Below are 9,064 nucleotides of genomic sequence, written 5' to 3' on the forward strand. Positions count from 1 at the left end.
ATGGGGGACTTTTGGGATAGCATTGGAAATGTAATTGAGGAAATACGTAATAAAATATATTAAAAAAAAGAGCTACTATCTGAGGACCTTTAGTCTTCTTGTTGGTGAGAGATTATGACTTCTTAAATTAATAATCCAAAAGAGTTTCATTTTTCCGTCATAAGGATGTTAACTCAGACACAAAGAGTGTGACGGCAGTCTATGACAAAGTGGAAAAAGAGTTCCAGAAGACTTGCTTCTTTTAAGAAACTTTTTTTGACAGAGGAAAGGTATACCATTTCATCAAGTAATTACCCAATCGGTGTTGGTTCAAAGAAAGTAAAGGATTTGGGAGATAGACATACACACTCAGATTCCAGGGCAGAATCCCATGTTCAAACAACTGGCAAGGTAAGGCAGAGAATTTAGTGTTAGAATGAGTAAACTTGCCTACCTCTCGTTTTCTAAAGGGAATCAGAATGACTCGACAATTTTGGATGTCTCCTTACAAGTTTCTCCAGACAGCCTTAGCTAAAAAAGGGAAAATCTGAATGTGCATGTACAACGACTTATAGAGCAACACCTTCCCCAAGTCTCCAAGTATCTAGGAGATAATAGTGTCATAGATTGCAGTGGACTGAGGAGAGTATATGCCACCTTCATGGCCTGAGAATAACCAAAGGCTTCTGAATGAATGTGGTCATGGGCAGCAGAGGCTGAACTGAACATTATGGCTCCACAGAGTATTCTCTCTTTAGATCCAGTTGGCCACCAGTGGTGTGTGTGCAGAGGTGGAGTTTCTGGCTCTTGTCTGTTGACCAGTTATTCTGTGGCTGTATTTTCTAAAAGCCTCTGGATCTTCTCACTTTGTACTGTCCCTGTTTAAACAACACTCAAAAAATGTTTGAAGAACTGTGCAATTTCTTGAGTTTTTCAAGTAATGTTGCTTTCTTACCAGTATAGTGTGAGCCTCAAGGGGAGAGGGGTGTGCTAGAGGTACCCAATTTTTAATGTATAGATTTAGGGTCATTATGTTGGTTAATGGTCTCACAGCAGGTTTTGGGGATTAGTGAAAACCTGTTTACAAAGTGTTTGGGACACTCAGGTGAAAGATGTGGATAAATACATAACAGGGTTATTACACAATGCACATAGAGCTGGCTTCATACTGAGCCACATGGATCGTTGTAAAATGCCAAGGTGGAGAGATTTGGGGATTGCATATTTAAGTTTTGGGCTATACCTGGAATTAGAGGTTTAGGGATTAAGGAAATCCTTATCATCTGTGTGAAGAAAGCCTTTCTCAGATAAAAGGCATGCTGCTATTCTTCTTGCTACACTTGACAAGAAAACACATCTTGAGATGGAAAGGAAGATCCTAACTTCTGTGCACTTCATTTTCCTTTTTTTGCAGTAAGAAGGCTTAAATGATCATTAATTTCTTTGGCTGTTCAGTACATTAGCATGTAGATGTCTGTGTTTTGTGCACTTCCTCTTTGAATATGGTGTATTTATCTCCTGTGACACAATTTACCTCCTAGGTTTGTTTGAGGATTCATTGAGTTGCTTTGTGGGGAACAGGGTGTTTGATGCTTGTACCCAACTCTATCCCTGGTGATACTGTTTGGGGTGGTCTAGGTTTAGGCTGGTGTTTCTAGGCCTCTTATTCAACAATGTAATAAAAACATAAAGAGACTGTTAAGTGTTGAATGAAACTAGCCAAAAATAAAGCAGTGGTACTCATTAGAAAGAAACAAATGGTCAAACTTGATAGAGGACCAGGTAACTGAAGGTTCTCAAGCATCCTTGGTAGCTCTCTGGGGTATCTTTTTGTTCAGTTTAAGAAAAAGATGGAGTAGTTTCTAAGTGACATAGTTTGGCAGGTTCTATTTTGACAAATATGTTAAATTATGTAATCATTTTTTCTACTCTGATTGTCTGTTCCCATAATGCATATGATTTTAACCATATGCTTGCGCAGTTATGTATAAGCACAAGATAGAAAAATAAAAGTTTCTCCATACAGTCTTACTTCACAACAGCTTTGCCTTATTACATATAAACACAAAACCAGTTCAGACCAGATCAGAGAATATGATTGAAGAGAATCTTTCTAAGTTTAATCATCCTTAGATGGGAGGAAGTTTATCCTATTAGTTAGAGAATGGTATGCATGCATCTGGATACAGGAGAGATCTGAAGCTGCTGACTGATTGCTGTGCTAACTTATCAGTGTTGGGGGAGAGGGTACATAATGCCTGCATATAAGAGTCTCTAGCTGCCATGTGTATTAACATTAGAAGAATGGTGTACTTAGGCAGAGCCAAGCCACTTTTCTGACTATAAAAGTACTCCCTCTGTTTCCTTCCATCACTGTCTCACTTAAGACACATTTATTTTTAAAAGAGGTTTCAGTTTGAAATTTGTGGGTGAGAAGTTTATAGACAATAATGAAAGTGGATTGCACAATCATTCTCTTGCTGTTAATTTTGATGGATGATTACCTTCTCAATGTACATTAAAGATTCAGGGGGGGGAATGCTATAAGGGATACAGATATAGGATATGAATCATCTGATAAAATGCTTGCTGTGAAAGTATGAAGTTCTGTGTTCCAATCCTCAGAACCCACACAAAGCCACTTACACTAGCATGAGCATGAGTCTTTAATTCCAGTGCAACTGTGATGAGATGGGAGTTGGACACAGAAAAATCCCTGGAATCTCACAGACATGCTTACCTAGTAAATGCATTACAGGATCTCTTGTTGATCATGCCTCAAAGAATGTGGACCCAAAGCTGAGGATGTCCTCTGACTTTTCTATGTCTATTGTGGTATGTATATGTATACATCTGTGGATACACAGAAAATCACATACAGACATGCACAAACATATGAAAACGTTTAAAGATTAAGGCAATTTGAAATCTATGAAATATAATATACTATAGAAAAAAAAGAGAAAGTAAAGAATATGGCTCCTGATGGTAATAAATCAGTTTGTGTGTGTGTGTGTGTGTGTGTGTGTGTGTGTGTGTGTGTGTGTGTGTGTGTGTGTTTGCATTCTCCTTTCTGGAGGGGCGCCAAAGAGGAAGATCACATTGAACATTCAAATATTTCTTTAAAATGAAAGTAGCACAATAAAACTCAAAGAAACAAGACATAGAATTCTTCTTTTAAGGTCTGGACTCTCAGCATTCCTAGCAACAACTAAATAAGCCTGGGTGTCCTGAAACATAAGCCACTGACTTCTTCAGGCTTCTCAATGAATTGCCAATGAAAGTCTAAATTCTTGAAAAGTGGGGTATAAATTAGCAAACTGCCAAAGCTACTGAAAAAATGCAGTGCTTGTTTCCTGGCTGAACTACTTTTTGATAAAGTAATAATCCTTTCTTAATCTCTCTCCAGCTTTAAATAATGGCCCATGTCTGTGCTCAAAGTTTAATTTTGATGGCTGTCTTTTTTTTAATAAATATATTTAGTGGAGTCTTGAATATCATTTTATGATTAAAGCTGAAGTTATTGTCCTGGTAGAGTGGACCAAGGGCAACAAATCAAGAGAAAAAATAGAAACGGGCTATTGGAATCTTATTTACCTGAGTAAGTCAGCTTTCTCCTCCTGCCTACACATGTACTACATTACGCATGTTTTCCTGCTAAGTGCCTTTGTTGTAAGGCTATTGACTTATAGCAACACTGTATACTGGCTGTCAGTGCTCCAAGTGCATTAGATGTGTGTATGAAAAAGAGATACTTGAAAATAGCACCCGTAAATATCTTTTCACCCAGCCCTCCCTTCTCTTTATCTTCTCTTCTGTGAGTAGAATCCTAAGCTGCCAAACTTCACTTTCTTCCACTGTTTTTCTATTTTTCTGTTTGACTAATAAACAAAGGGTTTGCAGGGGAATGGGTATAGTAGAAGGTTAAAATTATAAAACCAGGACCTCTGATTTGCATAGTCTATGATTGGCAAGTTGGTCAGTCTGAAGAACTCATTATTTAGAAAGGATGATAATCTGTCAAGTATCTGTTATGGTGTCACACAGTTATCTAGATGGTGTTTCACTATATTTTTCTGAGAAGACACAGCCACATTTTCATTCCAGGTGGCAACCAACAAATCAAAGTACAATTACTTCAGAGTCCATCTTGATAGACAAATGACTTTTTAAGGCTTGCTTACAAAGCACAGGTAAAAGATCCCTTGCAGAAGCATGAATGGCCCCTAAACTGTTGTATCACCACAAAGTACCCACACCAGAGTGTTGCTTCAGCACAAAGTCACAATCCACCATAAATCACAACCACAAGGAAACTACATTATGGAGTCTTGCTTTTAATTCATTTTCCTGTTTACATACACTCTAGCACCTCCCACCCTCACTCACAGCTGCATAAAGGCAAAGGAACAAGAGATGAAATATTAACCCTCTTTTAATGTAGTCCTCCATATGCTAGGAAGTGTCAGTAGCTCCATTATCATTATCATTGACCTAATTGCTAACTGGATTGTCCTGCTCTAATAACAATCAATAATGGGTTGACTCTAAGATGGCATCTTGTCATGACTGGAGTAAAGAGTGCCACATAGCAAGTGCTCAGCCCAGATTAGCTACTTGATAGAAACACATCTCTGGGTATTTATGTGAGAACTTTCTACATTAGGTTAATAATTTGGGAAAACTCATATTCAACTCATATCATGTGGCTAGCATCACTCATGTGCTTTCTATACAGTTAAGAAAAGCTAAGCACCAGCATCCTCTCTCTCCTCTTTCTGGCTGAGGACACAGGCATGATCAACTTTGGTGCCATGAATCCCCTATTGTGATGGGAGTCCTTTTTATCTGTGAGACAATATAAATCTTTTTTTTTTTTTTTTTTTTTTTTTTTGGGGGGGGGGCGGAGTCAGATATTTTGTTCTCTTCAATGAGGAAATTAACTAATGCTACATCTAAGCAGACTTTTTATGGATTTGTGGATGCTACATGAATGAAATCCAGGCATCATCTTATCTGTGGACTCAAGGAATCCCCTGCTGAGAATGTTGCCTCCAGACTCCCTTAGGTTGCTGGCACAACTCTTGTTCCTTGGTCTTAAAACCAGTTTTGATGGTAGGCAGAAATATTGTAAGAGCCAGGGGTGGTGGTTGACTCCAAGGAAACAGCTTCTTTGAGAAACACCAGGAGAGATGCACCTATCAGCACTTACTGATATCTCAGAGAACTCCATCTGGTGTCAGCCTAAATCATCTCCTGGCTAGCATTCATGTTGCTGGAAAGTACTCAGCATGTTACTGGATGATAATGATACCATCAATACCTTTCTTACAGAGAGTATGATAGCACATATAATACCTGCACAGGTTCAAAAAAGAAAAAAAAATATATATGGAAGGACTGAAACAGAAACATGCATATCTGTCATAACAAAGAAGCTATTTACAATTGAAGAATTCTGTGAATAGGAAAATCAATTTTCTCCTCTGGCATATCACCTAACATCCTCCTGAATTCCTCATCTCTAGACAGGTAGATTGGTGTGTTTCATTAGAAAATGGAAACCACATTCAGAGCAGATTCCATTATTGTTGTGTGAAATATTAAAAAATAAATACAATCCACTCTATGCCGGCAGGTTCCACCAGGCTATCCAGACAGGTACTGGCAGGCATGGCCAGCCAGTTCTCATCTCATGGAGATTCTCTGACTGAGAGCTCTGAAATCTCTCCACACAGCTTGCTAAGTTCCCACTGGCAGGTAGCTACCAGGCCAACCCCATGTTTCAAAATTCACATGGCCTTTTGGGTGCACTTCTTGCAAATCCACTGTACCTTTGTCTCTGGAGCCCAGTTGAGCCCTCATGTGAAGGAAAACACACCAACTTGTTCAAAATCAATTGTTAATCAATCGCTGGGTGCAACAACTAACATCCTAATTTATAAGCCATTCTAAGTTAAATCCTTCAGTAGCAGACCCAAAGGGATCTGGCACCTGAAATGGGGCCTCCACTATCTACATTTTCACCTCCTCTCCAGTCCTCCTTCTCTTCTTCTTCATTATCCCTCTGTCTGACTCAGAAGTACCACCTACTCGCCCACCCAGTGATTGGTTTCTTTACTTATTGGAAGGGTCATGTGAAGTCCCTGAGCAGATAATTCACTCCTTGTTCCAGGCAGCTCCTCTTGGGGAAGCTGAATTAGCATTAAAATATAAACAGCACCAGGGTTACCCATAGCACTTCCCCCTTTCTGTCCAATTAAAAGACTCTTGCAGTATATTTTATCAACACAAAACTGACATTTTGTTCGTTTGTGTGCTTGTATGTGTTTGTGTGTATGTTTGTTATGTGTTTTTAAATTTACTTAGTTAATTTTTAATCCTCTTCCTTTTCAGTTTGTCTGGTTTTATTTTTCTTTTGTTTATTCCTTAAGAGAAAGAGAGAGAAAAAGGATGAATTTGGAAAAATAGAGAGGGCGAGAGGTTCTGGAAAACATTAACAGAGGGGAATAAATGTAATAAAAATATATAAGGAATATAGTAAAAATTTACAAATAAATTTTATAAATGAAACATATGAGGAGTATTAACAAAATTTAAAGCAGAAAAATTATAAAGAAGCAGGTTAAAAATCTTATTTCCCTTTAGCAGTTGGTGTTCTCTGTGAAATGTAGGCATGAAGGCCACCCTTGACTTTCTTTTAATTTGCCTCTTTATTACTAAAGCTACATGTTCTTATGTAGTCTATGTAAGCACCAAAACGTGTCCTCTATTTGCAAAAATTTTAACCGATAAATCTTCTAATGTTAAAAGGAAATGTCTTTATAAGAGTCACATTCTCTAAGATCCAATTTGTTAGAAATATTAAAATCTTGTTAACTTTGTCTCTGCCATTTTAAGGAAATGAGTAGTTATTGAGAAGACTAGTGAGAATAAGGGAATGAGCAGGAATGTATGGTCTCTGCATTATTTTGTATCCTGATCTGGACACATGCATCTCATTCTCAGTATTGTTACTTGGTCAGGGAGATCATAGGGCCTAGGGGAGAACCCACTACTATTATCTTGGCAAATAGACAATCTAACATCCTCTGAATTCCTCATCTCTAGATGCAGAGATTTGTGTGTTTCATTAGAAAAGCATTGTTTTGAAGTGGAGAGTAATTAATATGTTACCCACTGCTGGTTTGAGTTTAGAAAAATAACTAGCTGGAGTTCTCACAACTAAATGAGACAGTTATATTATACCTCTTCTTCACATGGCTCAAGGAAGTCTGTGTGGAACATTTTAATATTTATTTTAACTTTTAATTATGTGTATGATATGTGTCTGTGCATGTGCATAGGATTATAGGTGCCCAGCGATGTCAGAGGCATCAATCCCCAATCTCATGGAGCCACAGTTGCAGGCATTTGTCAGCTGCTAGACTAGAATGGTTGGATCTAATTCGGTTCCTGTAAAAAAAAAATGCATGTGTTCTTAAACACAGAGGAATTTGTTTAACTCTGTCTTATTTTCTAAAATATGACTTCAAAACAATCAACCATGACTGTTCTTGATTGATTATCTCCATGAGAACAACATTCAGTCCACACTTTGTGAATAGACTGTCATCAGTTTAAGAGTCAGCAAGTAGTACCTGATAAGCTAAGATTTCTTTAAATGGTTTCATTCTTTCACTTAAATACTAAATTTAATAAAGAGAATAGATATTTCAAAATATAGACACTTGATAATAAAATGCACAATGTCATGACACATTACAATTTTGTCATTATACAACAGTCCACACTTGACACTACCCAGTAATATTGTTACATTGACTTTACTTTCAGATGGGACTTTCCCCCTACCTGATCCTTGGCTCTGAGGTCTTTAGACCCAAGATGGATTACTCCCATAAGCCTGAAGAAATATAGCCTGGATTTTAGTTTCCAAACCTCTTCTATGAACACTGATATGCAGATGGATGCCCAGTACTTGAAAATATTTAATGGCTTGAAAATAACATGTCTAAAGAATCTCATGTATTTAAATATTTAACATCTAGCTGATAGCAGTTTGAGGATATTGTGGAAGCTTTAAAAGGCAAACATCAGTCAAAGAAATGGGTAGTTGTGGGGCAGGCTTTGAGGGTGGATAGAGCCCTAATCATAGTCCCAGTTGCTCTGCTTTTTGGTCCACAAAGATGTGAGCAACTGCAACACAATCCAGCTGCCATAAAACTTTCAACCTGAATGTCTTACCAACCACAATGAGTTGTACCATCTGAAACTGCGAGCCAAGCCAATGTTCACCCTAGATGTTTCTTGCCCACTCAAAATAATGAGAAACGATTCAATGCAGCTTGGTTCTCATAGCTGCTTTATCCATTATGACTTCTCACTTTTGGAGCTGGCTCAGTGGAGAATGTCTTTGGTATATAAACAGCTGAGTGAGTACAAGGACCAGCATTTGGACTTCCACATAAAATCCTGGAGGTCATATTGGCCTTCATGTAGTACCAGCACTTGGGAAGCTGAGAAAGGATACCCAGAGTAAGCTGGTTAAATAAAATAGAGTGTTATCAAGAGACTTTCTCTCTTCAATAACATGGGGAGTTTGATTGAGGAAGAGGCCAGTTATCAACCTTAGACCTCAACCTGCATACACATCCATCAATGTCCAAATGTTAAACCACATACATATGAGTATGCATGTATGTACCCAATGTGCATATCACACATCTGTGATACAGAAAAAGATTGTTCATCTTCCTCTTCCTTGTCTTATTTAACTCATCAGTTATTGATACTTATCTAATGGCCATAATCCAGTGCACTAAACAATTATAATCAGACTAATGTATATATGTTTGCTTTTATAATACACAGGCAATACTGTGCTGATTTACATTCTATGCACTGTTCATGGTTTGTCATGATGCACTTAGGTGGCTCCTTCTAAGTGATAGCCTGGCCATTTTGGAAAAGTATTTCTGTATCCAGAAATTATTTTTTTCCTTGAATACAGAAAATGAATGAAAGAAAGAACAAGAGAGAAAGAAAGAAAGAAAGAAAGAAAGAAAGAAAGAAAGAAAGAAAG

At 37.8% G+C, this 9,064-nt stretch overlaps 1 protein-coding gene across 1 annotated transcript in view; it reads left to right on the forward strand.

Annotated features, from left to right (window-relative positions):
- Positions 1-9,064, forward strand: part of LOC110312287 (contactin-associated protein like 5-3) — a 579,184-nt gene that overhangs the window by 507,768 nt on the left and 62,352 nt on the right. The window lies entirely within an intron of this gene.

This window comes from Mus caroli, chromosome 17 (genome assembly GCF_900094665.2).
Source record: "Mus caroli chromosome 17, CAROLI_EIJ_v1.1, whole genome shotgun sequence".
Classification (NCBI taxonomy): domain Eukaryota; kingdom Metazoa; phylum Chordata; class Mammalia; order Rodentia; family Muridae; genus Mus; species Mus caroli.